We start from the raw sequence: 18,405 nt of genomic DNA, 5'->3' as shown, positions 1-18,405 counted from the left end.
GTTAAAGAATATTAGGGGCTAATAGGATTCGAAATATTAGTAGCAAAATAACTTACGGGCATAGTCTTTCTTTATCGCCTCTTCTAAACGTTTTTAATTCTCTAATAAAAATATATCTGAATAATTTTTAGTTCTGTGGCCACGTACTGTAAGGCCGACCTCGCATGCCTCAATTCGCCTAATGCTGGTATCTGTCGTCAATTCGAAATTTGATCAAAGAGCAGTATTTCGAAAAAGAAACGAAGTGTCTTAACGGAGTGTTTTTGGCCATATGGCTGTGTTTACGTCACTTTCAATGCTGGCGTGCCCACCTTGCTAGAAAAGTGACACGATATACCGTCTGAATTCATCACTGTATACGTTTTACATGGATAGCGTAAGCGGCTGCGCTCTACCGGAGAGCTCAGCATCATGTTTGAGCATGTCACGCGATTTCCGGGAATTCGAAACTGGTCATCTACCAATACCGATGCATAGTATCTTAACAGACCTTTGGGCGAATACGGATAAGGCAGCTGCGAGGTTGCAGAACGATACACGGACCCTTGCCTCAAGCGACCCGACGACAGCCCTCGATATTTCGGCAGAAATTTGGCGTATCGGAGAACAGCTCCGGATGTCGATGCTGCGTCAGAAGGAGGCGTTCGTCTCACTTGATCAGATCAGCGTTTCACTGGCGAGAATCTTTCGTGGTGGTAGACAGGATGGACGGCCGACAGCGTCCTCACCGAGCAGTGTCAGCTACATGAATTACACAAACAAATTAAACGGAAGCGGTGAGAGTGAGTTGAGGGCTTATCGGTTGGCTCGCCGTGCACGTCTTGCGAACTCACAGCATGACACAAACACCATTCAGGACAATGCATCCGTATTCTGTTCCAAAAAACAAATTTCATGATCTATCAGTTCGAGAAGGGAGAGGGATAGGGCACTAGCAACTGGGCATGTTAAGGTGAAAAAATCTGCTGCATCGTCTGGGAACGGCTGAAGCTTGACCTAACCCCAATCAAATAACATAGTTTTTGATCAGCATTAAATATATAATTGAACGTGGAACCGTTGCTGAGTACTTTTGAAATGTTACTGCTTATTAATATTACTGAAATTAGCTTGACAGCTGATAGGACAGCACAGGCACATTATGGAAACCAATGCGAAAAAAACGCACTTCAGGTCATTACCTTGGAATTGGTACGTTTATTTGATGATACATTCATTTAATACATATTTAAAAGTAATTTATTTTCCTTGTTATAAGTACGCTTCTTCAAAACAACGGATTCGAAATTCATGCTCATTCATATTCATCGCCTATGGGTCTTCTTGGGTTAGGCATTATTTTCGTATGCCGGTCCCGCGAATAATCCGATATGTAAGCTGAGGTGGCCGTTCCTATTACTAAGCTACCTCAATGCGATTCTTGCCTCTTCAGAGCCGCTAGCATTAGACCCGAGCCTGTCGAGGGTTGAGTTTTATTTACGTTATTCTACACACGCTTTAAGGTTTCAGCGTTAGACAAGCATTGAACCTCTCACAGTGAAGACATTACTGTAATGATAGTAGGCGAATAGAGATTACTACTCGATAAATCCCAGATCTTCGATTATATAGTGTTTCCCTCACTTTCATCAAGTTTAGTATATATATATATATATAGAAGCTTCTGCGATACGATGTGTAAGGTCCATGTAGGATGGCAATGAGATGTTTAGGTTGGTATCGTTCAGCGTCACAATATGCTAAGAAGCGGTAATACCCTTTTCCCCACAAGGTTGCTGGAAACAAATGACAGGCTCACAAGGAACTTCTCGATGGTGCTTTGCCCATTGCTTCACCTAAAACAGCTTGTGAGAGGAAGGACGGTGCCACCCGTCAGCATATGACGACCAGTGAAGGATATAGCATGTACGTATACGTGCTTATCTTTGCCAACTGAATATTACAGAACTTGAGACGTGTCGTTTTTTTAACGTAAAAAATCTCAAAATTTTCTGCGCAGTGTTATTTTGTCTATATGAACACAAGACAGCAGTGATTTCCGTGTGCTGTGCATAACTGGTAGGTTTTCATAGTTCTCAAATTCTTGTATTATTATCCTTGTATTATTGTAAATATTGTAGCCGCCTTTTGAAAAATTGGCATTATTTGAATCATAATTTTTTCGGTAGCGTGCCGAAGTCAGTTATACGCAAGAAGTATGTCTTGTCACATGCTAATGTCTCATTTTTAAATAATTTTATAGGGCAAGCTGCTTTGAAATATTTGGATTTATGGCAATATGTGCCTTGGAGCATAGCTCACAACAGTTATAGACTGCCACATTGCCATCGTGTTGCATTTGTGTTCAACACCAGAGTAACGAAAAGCGTTGACATTTCAAAAGGAAACAGCAAATGGTTTCTATGTTTCAATATAGTCACTTGCTCGTGCATTATTGAGACCTTATTTGAGTAATATCATTGCATATGTGCTACACGTATGCACAGTAAGGACACTTGGCAAAAATTCGATCTATGTGCTTTTCCGTATATAAGTAAATCGTCTGGATTGTTGTCGAAAATAACATTTTTGCCCTTAATTTTTTAAATCTTGTTGCCAACGTTACCAAGCGGAGTATCCAGATCAGGAATTGTCATTTGGACAGCTCAAATCAGCCATGTAGACACCCTCCGAACCGTCCTCCTTTACGCAGCAGTTAGATATCACAATGTGACCCAAGCTCGTGGCGTGATCTTACCTGCTGGTACTTTTGAGCAACAGTTGTCAGTACTATCGAACGTGTAGGCATGATAAAAATGATCTTAATTCGTTCTTAAGCGGCCTACAACGAACGCTCCGTACATTTAATTAGATGGTATCGTGATCATAAATGCAAATGAAGATACTTTTCACCCTTACGTATTCTACGGTTTTTGGCCATTCCATCTTAAGCTCACTCGCTCTGAAATGCGAAGCTGTCGTAACTTTTGAGCAAGCCGGGCTAGAATGATTTTTTCGTATTTGTTCTTTTTACACATTTCCTAGCGCTCTGGTAGCTCCTAGACAGTTATATACCGACCATTTGCGTTTCCACAGGCGGGTTTTTGGTTAACTAAAGTACCGCAAATTGCAGCAAATTGGCGACAGGTAAATTAACAGGTATTTTGGTTATAATTCTACAATACATTATATATGATATGCTAGTTTCGGTCGACAAAGTCCATACACTTTAAACTGCGCTCTCGTAAAGAGCGTCCTTGACTACGACAATGCGTTCTTGTCTTTGTTGTCCTGACATCTGGCCAGCGCCTTGCTAGCCCTTAACTGTTCAATCTCTGCCCGTGAAACGTTTGCACCACCTGCTTACTTAAGGCTTCGTTGCCTAATGCTTTCAGCAATCTTCAATAGGTCTCTTTAGAGCTGTAGCCTTTAAAAAACAAAGAAAAACCCGATCACTGAATACTGACTTGCGATCCTAGAGTCTGTTTTCTTCTGAACTCATTTCCCCTAATATAAACTCGACCGATTTATATATTTATATACATATAGCGGCTATTTACACCTAGCACGTCAGTGGCCCAATGCCTTCGATATATACTGGCGAAATGAAATTTGGGACTTCCCTAAGAATTTCCTCTTGAGGCTCGAGGTTCGCTGTTTGTTGAAGTCGTATACGAAGCATAACTGTTTCGAGCGCACTAAGATTCACAAGCAAAACGCCATATTCGACATGATGTAACTGGTGACTTCGTTACGCTTCAGTAGATCGATCGCGCTACAATGTGTCAATTGCAGGTAACACTTCAAGCCATGTTACTAATCGTAGACGCCAGTTACAAAATATATCAGACACATTGCTTCTAGTTGCAGCAAAATTATTTGGTGCTAAATAAAAATTCGCTGTTCGACAGAACAGAATGAGATCTGGAAAGACCTAAACATATATGTCCGTTTTGACAATTGGCCTGACAGGAAGAGGTTACTAAACAGGAATCCTCAACCCACTTAGTTTAAACTATACAGAAAAAGGTATTTGTTTTCATGTGAAGAAATTTTATTGTCACTTTATTATTGAACTGATAGCGTCAAGTATTTTTGCTTTTGGCAATATACTTTTTTTTTATAAAACTCGCCACCAAAACAAGACCCCTAGTTTCGGACAGAGTTCAATTTAAAATATGGTTGTAATCTGCACAATGACGTGTGATAAATAGAATATATTATTTTTTCGAAGTGCTGGCGATATAATAAAGACAAAATAGTTAATAAAATAAAAAGGAAAAAAAGCACAATTGGCACTATTTTGCATAATAGATAACATGATTCGCTGTGTGAAGAAGGAGGACAACAGGCTGCTGACAATCATTTGACAACAAAAACATATGAATACCGTACATGCGATCCTGTATCTAATATCCTCGCTAAATTTGTGGAAAAAGCCTACGCTTTTGTCCTAATGGTAAGCCTCTAAGCTACTTTACCTGATGCCAGATATCAGCCTCCGTTCCTTATGAATTGAGCTCTGAAATCGTGCGCTGATCGAAAGGCGCTCAAAGACTTGACAAAATCATTCCCATCAGTAGTTGTGGCGCTGGATTAAGCTTGAAGGAAAGGATCGAATGTAGATTTGGTTTGTTCGTGCCGGAAATTTTTAATAAGATGGTAGAAAAAATAAATACACGGGTAAATCCTCGATGCAACTTGTAGCAAGATCGCTAAGCACAATGCATGTTTACAAAGTATTTGTATTCTAACAGAATACGTATTTAAATGTCTTTAAACTGTAGGGTTTAAAGCTTCATATTTTTTTCAAAATCTCACAGTGACATCCATAGGAAGATGCCATTTGAATAGGTATGTAAAAACACCCAGATCGTACTTTCGTCGATGTAACACAAGATTCAATCCATCATATGATTCTCTAAAAACGTGTAGGCGGAACAGCAAAATGCTGGTCCATTCTCTCATTACTCAATTTATCCACTTCTTCCCAGTCCGCTTGTGATGTTCATCCTTCATTTATATTCTAATTTCTCATCGTTAACGCACAAGGATATAGGTCGTCTTTGTCTTCGATTTATATTAGTCTTGATATATTGAGGCATGTCTTTATTGCAGTACTTCAAGCGTTGGGAACCGGTCACCCCTAACTGAAATTGCTTTGTGGAGTGGATTATTTCGCTTTTCCTAACCAGTTAGCCATGACCTAGACTGTACCACATTATCAACAGAAAATTCTCTGAATATGCACTTAAAATGGTTACTTCAAGCCATATCTAAGGCCACAGAAATCAATTTAGTCAGAGGTAACGAGGCTTTCGAACTCTTCCCGGTAGCTTCTCTTCCAATTGTGCGCTGTTGCAACAGTTCCTGTAGTCACTTTCACGGGCGCAGCTGTTGTCCATGTTGAGATGTTAAATCGCTACGGTCATTACGATCATTACGGAAAAAATAGATTAGATGCATACAATACGTGCCGATGAAATGTTAGTTATTACAATGTAAAAACGCGAGTAAAAAAAAGGCCTTTTCGATTCTAAGTCGTAGTCGTGCTTCCGGATTAGAATTCTAGCAGAGAATCTGATCCTTTTCATTGGACGATACAAATTTCCTTTTGGTTATCTAATGATAAGAATGACGTTTTTTTTTGTTTTTGTATTTTATTTTTTCTACATGTCTATTATAACTGTAGAGGTTCAGAGTACTGTCCTGTTACTAAGCTATTTACAAAAATGCCTTAACTTTTATTATTTTCTCCTTTCATTCAAAAGTTACGTCTACCAAAGGGTCGTTAGATTAGAGTCAACGTTTCTTTAGCCTATGGCATTATAGTTGGCTGAGGAATTCGATTTTTCTGCATATTACAGCAGCCATGAGCTTGCCAGCATGGGTGGCGGCGCAGCGGCCGCGATACTAGAAGTTTCGAACGTCGAGTTGAGGTTTGGTTCGATACTTCATGACGACTGTATCATGCAATAGCAGAGCCACATCTTAAGCTTTCTGCACACACACGCAGTATCTAGCAAAGTCTGGTCACGTCTTGCTTAGTTCCAATCACTGACGTCTCTACAAGCATAGCTGCAACTCTTGGCAAAACCAGGAACGGGTGGCCAGTATGCTTGGAGGCGGTCGTCAGCGGATAGAAGGAACGCAGGATGATGTCCTGAGGCCACCGAAACGTGGTTGTTACTCAGGGGCGCAGCGGTCTTGCAACCAAGACATTTATGTTTACATAGCAAAGCGAAGTTGGAGTTAGCAAGCAAGCCAGGATGGGAGCCATTGTTACAGATCGAATAGCGCGTCCACCTTGGATTAGAACTGAATGATGAATGAACAGCATGCCTTGAGGTAAATGATTGCGCTCCTTATTAGAAAGCGTCCGTCGCCAGCGTCAGTAGACTCTGGGAGCTAACAAATGTTATGCAGTATGACAGTCCGACTGTTATATCCTTCTTACACTGACAAGCTGATATATATTATGACGTAATCAAATGAATGTACCCAAAAATTATCATTATTTGATGTCCATCGGGATGGCCTATCTGTCTACGGTCTTTAAATATAAGTCCTTTCTAGAAAAATACCCGCAATAAAGGAGGAAATACTGAGCCGACTACACTAATTAGAAATACGTGATTACAAATCTGTAATTAGTATCAAATAGCACCACAATAGAGGTGTATAAAACCTCTAATCGTGATTAGAAATTTACAGAGCTTCATAAATTTCTATAATATATAACCCAACGGTGGGCCGAATGTACTGAAAACCTTAGTAAATCTCAATGGCAAATTATGCAGACAACATGAACAAGAAGCATGTAGTTGATAAAGATTTAGGAATATAATCTTGGCTTATCCTGTCTGTGTAATAAATGCGACGTCAAAACTCTCTATGGGACCAACGACTGGACCTCTCATAGCGACTAAAAAAGAACTAATATCCAGCTTCCGTCCTAAACAAAGCGTAGAAAACCAAGAACCTTTAGGTTTTGCGGGGTTGGAGCGCGCCCTCCCGGGATTGCATATGAACGAGCTGGACATATTTGGTGATGTGTGTGTGATGTTTCTGCAGCAAAGTTTTTCGGTGTACCTCGCCCACCATACCGTCTAGGAGTCACGATTACCTGACAATTGCGAAAATCTGGCTACAAGTCTCTCTGTCCTCTTATTGATGCGTATTCCAGCCCGATGAAACATCTCGCTTAACATTCAACCCTTGCCTTGTTTCTGCTCTTTATCGCTCGTCAACTTCGCGACCGTTCCCCTTGCTCAATACTGATACGAGACAGGCTTTGTTCTATTACCAGCGTTGTTTTCAACTTATGGCCACCAAACGCCCTGCCGCTCTAGTGAGCGATTGAGTTTCATTGACTTGGAACACTGCAGTCATATATGGTTAGATGTCGCCAGTATCAGGCCCGTGGCCGGTCTATTCAGCCGTCCAGTAAGTGGTGTTTCATGAATTATTTCATCAAATTGGTCGCATCATTTCGAGTCCTCCCCCCGCTGGGTAAGCCTTCACGCATGAATCGGGAACGCGTCTAACCTTACTCACTTCCTACCCAACAATATCCCTTATTGATTCCAGTGCATCTTTTTTTGGTAGGGAAAACATATTTTCGAAAGGTGAGCTCGACACACTATACTGTAGAAATCAATGAAATTGTCGAGATTGAGGTCTACAATAAGCACGTTTTCTGAAACAGGTTCCAACTTACATTACAACAGAACGAATACGACCTACGTGAGCTAACCAGTTAAATGGTTTCCTTAAAGCGATAAATAACGCGACATATATTTCACTCAAGAGTACCGACCTAAGAAATGTCGAATCTATTAATGAAGCTATGATAATAAAATCTGATATGTATGAAATAATACTGTTTGTAGTCTAACTTAGTTATGCAAGGCGAGGCGACAAGCAGAGCCGGTGAACTTCGAAATTAAATAACTTAAGAACTAGTTGGGCTAGAGTAAGGATTTTTAAATATAAATTAGAGATACTCTTCTTAATTTTTACACGTGTATCTCAGTGCTTTGTCAGCTTCTGGATAATCATATACCTACCATTCGCGTTCCCATAAGTAACCTTTCAATTTATTAATATCCGAAGTTGATCGATGGCGGGATAAGCTCGGCCGTCTATTGCCCTATTTAATACATGCAAAGCCTTGCAATCACACGGACTTATATTGGTAGAATAAGCGAGTTGAAGCCAATGTCGGATATTTTTCTGCTCAATCCTGAAAGTAATTAGGACATGGCGAAGTAGGCTGGCGTTATTATCGGGCAGTCAGACTACGCGCTTTTGCTTTCCGTGCCACCCGGTCCACGAGTCTCTAAGAGAACTTCAGATAGCGAGGAGCACTCATTATTTCATTTTCGGCAAGTATCTCATAGTAACAGATGCCGCTAATGTCCGTTGCAAGTACCGCCATCATCTTACGCCCGAACCTACTCGATGCTGGCATCAAACTCATTTCCTTCTAGAAAGACGCTATTCTCTCATATGGTGGTAGATGTCGAATCGTGCCTCGTCGATCGTAGGCTGTAAACGGTTTATCTCTGAATTAAAGTTCCGCAAATTACACGGGAAATATACTGCACGCATTTCTAATTAATCTGGAGTCAACTTACAGGAAGCCCATTTTTTGCTCGATTTTCGTATTTCGGAACGCATTAGACGTAAAACGCCAGTTTTGATCGACAGAGCTTTAAACTGCAAGCTCAGCCTTCGTGAAAAACCTCTTCGATTGCGGCAACGCAATTATCCTGTCAGGTCCCGATTACTGCCTCGTTGATCTCCCCATTATTCTCTATATAGTTTTATTCTCAACTTGGTATAGAAGACCACTGGGATGATGCACTAGACGATGGTACACTTCCTGTATAATGAACCTAACCCAGAGCGGTTCCATGTATGAATTTCGATGAGAAAACACTAAAATCAGTTATTCTTCATATTAAGGCAATGTATGAGTAGGCTTGTAGTTTGATTTGCATTATCGTCAATTGAAATACTGAAAAATCTTTGGGCCTTGATTGGCCTTCATCTTGATATACCTGCACGCTTTAGTAGGATAGCTTGAGACGCGTCCGAGGTTCTTCTTTTACATTTCAGTTATACTAGACCTATTTTTCAACTTTAGAACATGAATATTCTAACTCAAATAGAAATATCTTAAACATAGATTTTATTCTTTAAAACGGAGCGACAAAGTGTTATACATACAGAGTTAAATACACAACGTGTGGGCCCCCCACATTGACGAAACTAAAAAAAATTGATGCTTGAATTGAAAAAAAAAAATAGGTTAGTAAGTAGGATTTTCAGAGTTGTGACTGACATCATGCGCGCAACCTCACAGACACATTGCGGCCTTTAGTCCATAGTTAAAACCATTATGCAGCCATTGAGCGCGCAAGTCAATATTATGTAAAAGTGCGTATGATGTATAACAGCGTAAAAAAGTACAAGGGATCGATGAATCGCCCATACATTATTACACATGTTCACCAACATATTTTGACTTATTTTACTCTTCGCTTATAAAATACTAAATCGTAAAAAAATAGAAATTATTCAAAGATCTACTATAAGTTCGAGGCATAAACATGTTCGTTTAGTTAGAAATAGGCTAATGACTTCACAGAATTACAGTTGAAGACACTAGTCCCCCTCCTCCTGCCCCCTTTGTCCCCACGCCATTATCCCAGCGCTTTAGTAATTTCTTTAAACTACCTTGATGATAACTAAACCGATAAACCTTGACCTATAGGGTCCGCGGCCTTATGCGGTTTTATTAAGCTTCATAGGAAACACAGGTCTGAGCGTGTTCCATTGTTCGCAGTTTATAGAAGGCATGTCTATATACCATATGAATATTACTGTTTCGTTGATTGCATAAGTACCTCTATGCGAAGGTAATATTTTGTTCCCGACTGCAATGTTTCGAAAGCTAGTGACCGCTCCGCCTATTCTATTCTTGATCTTTTTAATTAAATGTTTTGAGCTTCACGTGCGGCGCTAGTATTAAGCATTACTTCAGAAAATTAGATCCGTTTGAGAAAAAATCCCCACGATGAAGATACATGCGTTCCCGCCTGGTCTTAAAGCGGTTAATATGCAAGCACGCTTCTATTGCATCGTCACAGAGACGCCTGAATCGAACCTTGAATGACCGTCGGATCGGTTGTCAACAATTCTATTATCCTAGAGCGACCCTCTATCTACAACTGTGCCACATAATAATACGGTGGATTGCTATTGCCATCGTGCCCGTCCTATAGCAGCCTGTCGCGTTCGCCTTGAGACAGGCGAATATGATTATGTTTTTTTTACTGCAAACACTAAACATATTATGTCTATTTCACCAGCAGAGGGACTACGTAAAAACGTACCGTTTTTTTTTTTTTTTATTATGAAGTGGAACAAACAAGGACTTAGGAAACTATGCTAAAAAAAAATCACTAACTCAATATCAATGCTGCTCTGCAGTCTAGAATCCTAGATCTGATCTGAAGCTAGTAAAATAGAAGTTGAAGGTCAAGTGTACGTAGAATTACAACACTACAGTCTGATATGCATATTTTCGAGATGTCTCAGCATAGACAATCACCATTCAATTAACGGCTAAGTGAGGGAAGTCGACGTGGGTTTCGGGATAGCAAACAGTTAATGCAAGATCATTATTTTGACTCGCCATTCTCGGCTCAACTTCAGTTGCAATTAACTAACAATTATGAGTTATATTTGTCCTTCAGGCTTTGTATCGACCTATCACTTTGAAGGGCTTCTATCACAGGTTACCTAGTCGAACACGGCGAAAGGCACCACAACGCAGGTTAACGCCTTATCAGCATTCTTTCTCTATTATAAGTAATTTTAGTAACGTATACAGGAACTTACTATAATCTCCGGTTAGCAGAGGCTCCCTGTAACATAAAACGCCAAATCTATTATCTTTATAATTATAGTGAAGCATATTGACGACTCGCCATGTATTTACTATGTAAAGTGCAAAACCGTTGTAAGACAACTATTTCTCCCCTGATATATCGTACTATTTTTATGTACCGCATTATTTAGTAAGAATCGCTAATGATTGGAGCTCAGTTTTCGTTTCATCTACTCTAATAGGATACAGCTGCTGTCGTTACTTATTTTATCATCGTCGGTTTTTCCTCGTTACAAACTTCAACAAGCTGATAAAGGTGGTAACTTGAAGTAGGCTGCAAAACATAGGAATCGATTATCCGGGTGACGACTCTACAGTGCATGTCTAACCACTCGCGCAATGACTGCAGTCAAGACCTAGCAGTGATAAACTGTTTGGTGGAAAACAAACTTTTATTAAGTTAATTATACTATACGACAAATTTGACTAAAGATTATCAATGTGATCTCTAAAGGCATTACTAATCTCGGAAGAAGAGATGAGGGCCAATATCAGCGGCGGCATGAACGAGATAATGTCAAAGGTTCAGGATGATACGATGCTATCGTTTTATATCAAATCCTTTATGTTATTATTATTAATTAAATTCAAATTAAATATAACATACAATTTAATAGGGTCAGTACAGTCCCTTCCATAATCAGCTTGTTGGGATAGTAATGTGAGCTTGCATCTTCGCGACTTTTCCCTAAAATTAACGTCGATAATGATACGACAAATAAATGCGAATGTGACTTGTATTTATATTATTAAGGGCCGGCAATATTACGGTTCTTCCGACATATATAATCAAAACTGAATCCTAATAAGTCTGTCAAGTCAAAAAAAAGTACGACGTATAGCTGTTTCTAGTGTATTCCCTACCCAATTCACGTTATTATAGTAAGCGGAATAGGCACACATAAGACAAAAAAAAAGGCCGCAATTTTTGTATTGTGACCCATTTTTCTCCCGGATGTTATAAGGGGTCTAAAAGAGTCAATATAGAATTATTATATAAAAAAAATATTCGCTCTTAATATTTAACAACTAGCTAGGTGTGTAATATAATCTGCAAGAATGCACCTTAGTCAGAATCGATCTATCGCAGTTGTTTGGATTAGGCATATTATTGTTGCCTAGCTGATTATTAAAGGCACGTTGTAATATTACCACAATTAAGGAAGAATCTATTAAAAATGCATTGATACTACTCCGTAGCATAAAAACTGTGGAATTTAAGCAGCTCCCGTAGCTTCGTATTCAGAGGCGCACCCATGTGAGCCTTTACATTAAATTTCGTTTGAGAATTCGAGTCTATTACAGCCCGACTCTGTGAATAGCCATCCAGACACATCTGTATTATGAAAGCCGAAACATTTAAGCATAATTAGAAATACACTTTTGTCTACCCTAAATTACATTCGAAACAATCGGAGCTTCAGGCTCCAAGGCCCAGTTTTTTACATCGTGAAAAAATGATAGGAACTAAATCATCAACCCGAAAAAGTTTGTGACGAGATGCCGATTACTTTCAGTATTATATTTCATTTCCTCTCGTTGGACATCTTCTTATAGAACAGTAAACACAGCAATGTCGATCATACCTAAGCGTTAGTATTTTATATTGTATACATAGATTTCTTCCTCGTTGAAAACAGTTAATAAGATGTTATACATTAAGTAGTGCTTCTTATTATCTCTTCCACTAGTTGGGTACCGGGTAAAGACATCCAAATAAACCCACAATAGAGAGAAATTTTTACTTCATGCTTTGTATGCGACATCGGACCGCGTCAAAATAACATTGAACCTACAAGGACGCATATAGTTTGAATGTTACCTCACTCATTCCTGCTTACTTGTAGCCTATCTTGAAATGCCACTGTGAAACTAAAGGCATAACGAACGAATGTTGTTTCCAGTGATTTGGGCGCATATTTTCTACTGTTTTGGTATGGTAGACACTTGCAGTAGAAGCAGTATAAGCAATCTATCTACGAAGGCAAGTTTCACATCTTGACAACGATATATATTGGGATGCCGAAGAAGCACTGACTATATTTCCAACTAAATGGCTTTATAATCACATATCTCGGGCAATATATAAAATCTCTTAAATTGCTATCACTTGAAAACCCAGTCATTTGGCTGTTGTAAATGTTTTGTCGGAAAAAGTAGCCAAAGGTAATTCTGTTTTTTGATGGTCCTCGTTATTGGTAAACTAATTAGAATAAGAAAATAGAGAAATCCGCAAAGCACAACTTCGCAGAAGCGCAAGGAAACTAAATGTTTTTTTTTAAAAAAACGTTGATTACGGTAATGCGCTAGTAAACAAAAAAAAATACGATCCACAATCTGTGGTAAGACCCGAACTAATATCAAAGGTCCCACTATACGTTTGATGGGAGAAAAACAAAGGAACCGTGCATGAATTACTATCGCCTAGCCAAACTATTGATCCGAACTAAGACGATTGCAACAAGTCACAGGACACATTGGATCGGAACTATTAAAGGGAAAGGTGACAATGCGGGAGCACATTCATCTTCAGCTACCCGGTAAAATTGAGACAACCTGAATGGAAATTCCAATGCGTCCGCCGTATAACTCCGCATTTGCTCCGGTCTCTGTAAAATTTCCTTAATAATGTTAATTTAGCTTCAATGTAGAGATACAAAAACTACTTGTCACAATTTCTCATCCGGAGATCAGAATGGTTCTGCAGTGATAAAGTTAAGCTATTACCGGAAAGCTGGCATAAAGCCATTGATTAAAATCATTTTATTTCTATTTTACATTGTTATTTGGCAATATTTACTTCAGTAATATTGTTTTTAAGTTATATGTATATATATATATAAGTTCATCTTCAGCATAAAGAGGCCCTCCGTAACATGAACGCAGATTTATAGGAAGGCTGTTGGAAAACAGTAGCGATTTCATGCAGGCCAGCGGACAGACGAACGATACCTCAACCAACCGAGGCAGTCGACTCATAGCAGCTTCAAATCGAGTACCAACCAAATACAGTGATAAATTTAATTTGTTCACTCGCGTCCCGTGCCACGCTTCTTGCACCGCGAAACAGTTTCCCCGCAGCTTTTATTTAGCTCGAATTTGACACAAACGATCTACCTCTTGCTTCAGAAAAAGCGGAAGGGAATCTTACGGTAGCCAAATCCACGTTATATATGCGCCTATGTCGGGTTCAGTCACCAATCGCCCGAGAAAATCGTAGAATACATGTATTGATAGACTTGATTCATACAATTATTACTATGATCATTGACATTGACACACATTTAGTTGTCATTTGAAAAAATCTTCTTTTTACTTTACTTTTCTATCAGTTTATTGGTCATTCAGCTGTGTTTTCAATAAGATCAAGGTAGATTAATTTAGTAAACCATCTCACGTGGAATAGTGTCTTTTTTTCTATGTCAAAGTATTAATTTCTCTATGTGTAATAGCCCGTTGAGCAACTTTTAGTTTTTTGTAAAAACTTCATTCATACAATGAGATTGGCTGCTTGAAATAACTGAATGGGTGTTCCTACTTTCGAGTTTATTAGTGCGCATCCCTTATTTCAAATATCTACCACTTACAGATATGAACTAGGTAAGTCTCTGTAGTCTCGGTAATGCGAACCAGATCTGTTTTAGCATCTTAACTTTACCTGTAAAATATATGAAACGGTTTTAGTTGGTGGCGCTTTCGAAGACGGACTATTCTACGGGTAGTTTCACCGAAACGACAGGCACAATGGATCGAAATTAACTGTAGGTGATGGATGTCTTTCAGTCTTCACTCATCACATACTTCAGTGGCACTTCACAGGTAATTGAATATCTGAACACAGGGGCACAACGTTTCCGGTCCTTCCGCAGAAATATCTACGAAATAAAAACATATTCGACCGAAGTAAATGATTCGATTAGAAGTGCTAACGAGCCAAGCTTTCGTCATGGGGACAAAAACCAATGGCAGTATTGTCAGGCGGAGAATGAAAGAACTTCTGGACTTTATTGTTATAACAAAAAACCTCATTGTTCATTTATGAACCGCCTCTTTGGATTACATGTTTGTCGAAATCATCGCTTCCTTATCGAATGCTTCCAAACAAAGTTCAGCGTAGAAGAGCGGTAATAGCTGCATCTATTACGTCCAAATAACGAGCAGAAACTCATCTTTAGGCAAAATCAAGATGCTTCTCTCCGCTACTAATTGAAACGGATATTCTGATAACTTTGACAATTTAATATATCTAAATAATAGATTCAAATTAACCTCTGTCGATGTTAGTAGTCAGCCCTTGGCGAAAATTATAGAGGCAGGGCTTTTCATTTGAATAGAAGCGTTGCCTCTATAATTATGTGTCATTATAGTTTTTTGTATCTTGAGAATACATTAATCAGTAACAACGGGGCCTGCAACATCTTCACTTTGCCAGCACGTTCGGTGGGCAAACGCCCGAGGCGTTCAGTGGAATATCTCCTGCTAAATCCATAGTACATGATCATAAAGGGGGTTTAACAGGGATTTGCTTCCCAGTCTTTTTCGGTATCATATTGTTGATTCCCATATGTCGATAGTCCCAAGCTCGATTAGTCATAACGATTAAGGTGAGCTTCCGAACCTAATAGGCCATAGTCATTGGGCTGAGCTTAAGGACCCCCTCAAATAAGAAATAAGAGGTTTGATTGTTTAACCGATCGATAACCAAACCTATTGGCTCCACGCAAGTGATTTAGGTTTCACAGATATAGATATTGGAGCCAGTTAAGGCATAGATAACAATGGGCCTGGCTGGAATTACACCATTTGGTACGACAAATTGCGACGCCTACCCTTGCGCTAATGTTCGAGGTAACGTGTTACTGAGTAAAAGTGTATAATCCAGAAGATAGCAAACCTTTTTATGAGAACAAGTACGCAATTAAGAGAAAAATAGCAAACTAATAAGCCTTTAAGATGTACCAACGATACTTGCTTACTCTGTCAGTCTATCGACAAAACGACGATATTAGCAACGGAAATCGTTCAGAAGGTATATATAATAGATTTTCAGGAATTCTTGAATTTGTCATTTAGAAAATAATTGTGCTAATCCTTGACATGAAGAATTTTTGAGGGACGAATAAGCTGGTAAAGGACACTCATTTTTGACTACTGCGCAACTGTTTTGAAAATTTTTGAGGCACTTTTATTACGAGTTAGGCAAGCCTTATGTTGAAGATAGTATCCCATAGGCCCACGCGGTGCTTCAGTGAGAACGTGTTTACCTACTAAGCCCAGAAAAAGGCTTTGAAACCAACCGTAGATAGACCAACATTGTTTCTTGCTGGGGCTTAGCCGACTGAAACAACGAGCTTTACATTCGCGCAACTAGCGAATGTAAAGCTCGAAATATTTGTTTTTTTATTCGTTAGATGATTCCACAGAGCTGACCTTTAAGGTTCGCATTTGCGGCGCTGTTTCTCTTTTGAGCTGTTATCAGTTAATTATGATAAAACATTTCAGGTGTAACGCGTATTTATTTATATTTCAATAAAGTGCCCACGCATAGGTTTTCCCAAACAAGAAATTTCTACGTATGATCTTTTGGACTACGTTTCATAACACAGTTACAAATTCTAACTCTACGCACTGTGGAAAACGCGGAGCCAAGGGAAAGCTTTGTCAAAGACTCCTTGCCCGCGATCTCGTTCAAACAGATGAACGGTTAGGGACTTGGCCAAGTATGCAGTAACTGCCCGCGACAAATTAATATCGAAGAAGAATTAAACCGGAGCATTGGTTCATGATTCCCCGCTAGCAGCATTAACACGACACGTAAATCACAAAGACTGTCGCAGATGACTGACGTTTCAAGATAATCCGAAGGCTGTCATTGAAACCTGCCAATTCAGCCCTCAACACAGACACATCATCGAGAAAACGTACCACACAAAGGTCATCCATCAGCGCATCTGCACAGGCTATGCACAGGCGAGAAACCATCTTTTGCTACCAAAATCAAGGGAGCCACTTTCCACTTTTTTCTGCACCCGGCTAAAAGAAGCACATCGAGTCTATCGAGAGAATTCAACCACAATTTGATCTTACTGGGACTCAATTTCGAGTCGGCTCATATCAAACAAAAATAATACTTATGGTAATACTAACGGTATGCTCTATGGTATAACTACAGTCCGTTATACAACATATCGTGATGTTCGTTCAAAATTTATCTCTACTTTCAGATCAGCCAACATTTTGAACAAACAACTATTACTTACAGCATGTATGTTTTTTAGGCCTGCGAAACCCTCGCAAATTTCACTATTAGCAGAGTGCACCAGCCGCGGGCATAAGCATGTAAAATTATGTTTTGCTCGGGCAGATATACCTAGTGTACAAAGGCCTCATGAAGTTGCAGTCGAGTCGAGAGCAGAAGAAAAATCCTCGGCAAGCTTTAGTAGACGAACCCAAATTACATAACTTATGTCGACGGTAATCATGAGTATCGCGAATTGTCAGAGAATAAAGGAAACTATAATATATTGCAACAAATTCCCTAACCGAGCTAACATTTTCTTTTTTCAAAGAGAAAACATACAAACTCACACTTACCTTGAGCAGAAGGCTTATAGGAACGTTGGTTCCCAATTATATTTACTTAGAGAGTCAACGTTCTCTATCCAGTCTGTCTCTCTCGGTTTGTCACCCTCGCTTGCTTTCTGCCGATGTTATATCCAACGCAGTGTCACTGCAGCCGGCTTTAGAATGCTTTCTCTCTCACCCCCCCTTGCCCGTCTTCCCCTCGCATGCCACCACAGAAACAGACCAACGACTCTGAAAAGATCAACACACAGCGGCAATGCAGAGCAGCTACTTGTTGAGAATTCACAAGCGTCGTGGAAGTGAAGTGGACAAACGAGACTCGCAAAGCAATGGAGGTTCATTCTGTATTACAGCTCTAACCGTTTTTAGGGGGTCTGCAAAGGAAGATTCGTTCGCTAGGTATCATATACGTTCCGCCTCGTAAACATAAAATGTCTTAACCAACCTCTTTTCGATCCCCTCTAGAAACGAGCCCTATAATGTACGCAGAGCGAGGACAACTCATATTGTCGAGGCAACGTCAAACAGGCGCACGTAGCTACGCAATGAAAACTCGTTGTCCTGAAAAACGCTACACGTTAAAAACGCTTGTTGCCTCTATGCAACAACAGATAGAGCATCTCCGTAGAGTATCTAAAAAAAGGAATCATCAACTAGCTTTTATTCGTTCCGTAAATGGGCAAGCGACGTGGCATTAACAGCTTCTGTAACGATAGGTAATTTCATGTTTCAGCTATATTAAAGTAATCCTCTGTGTCGTCCACTTAGTATTCGTTCATATAGGTTTGTTGAATTGAAATAGTTGTTTATATGATTAGCATCACATTAGTTTCATATGGGATACAAACTCTGGTGCAGGTGTACGTACTGGTGCAAGCGTA

At 39.6% G+C, this 18,405-nt stretch overlaps 1 long non-coding RNA gene across 31 annotated transcripts in view; it reads right to left on the bottom strand.

The window, feature by feature from the left end:
- The window catches only part of LOC111247297 (uncharacterized), a 125,198-nt gene extending 107,510 nt beyond the window's left edge, over window positions 1-17,688 (bottom strand). For 17 of the 31 annotated variants that reach the window (XR_015325335.1, XR_015325333.1, XR_015325334.1 and 14 more), the window contains exons 1-3: window positions 17,534-17,681; window positions 14,598-14,814; window positions 491-741 (exon numbers count right to left, since the gene is read on the bottom strand). This is a non-coding gene — a long non-coding RNA (uncharacterized LOC111247297). The other 14 variants (XR_015325321.1, XR_015325325.1, XR_015325316.1 and 11 more) reach the window with 14 other exon arrangements.
- Between the last annotated feature and the right edge of the window lie 717 nt (window positions 17,689-18,405).

Source organism: Varroa destructor, unplaced genomic scaffold (assembly GCF_002443255.2).
Source record: "Varroa destructor unplaced genomic scaffold, Vdes_3.0 BEIS01000003.1, whole genome shotgun sequence".
Lineage (NCBI taxonomy): Eukaryota > Metazoa > Arthropoda > Arachnida > Mesostigmata > Varroidae > Varroa > Varroa destructor.
The sequence above is the reverse complement of the archived record's forward strand: the minus strand, read 5'-3'. Positions and strand labels throughout refer to the sequence as shown.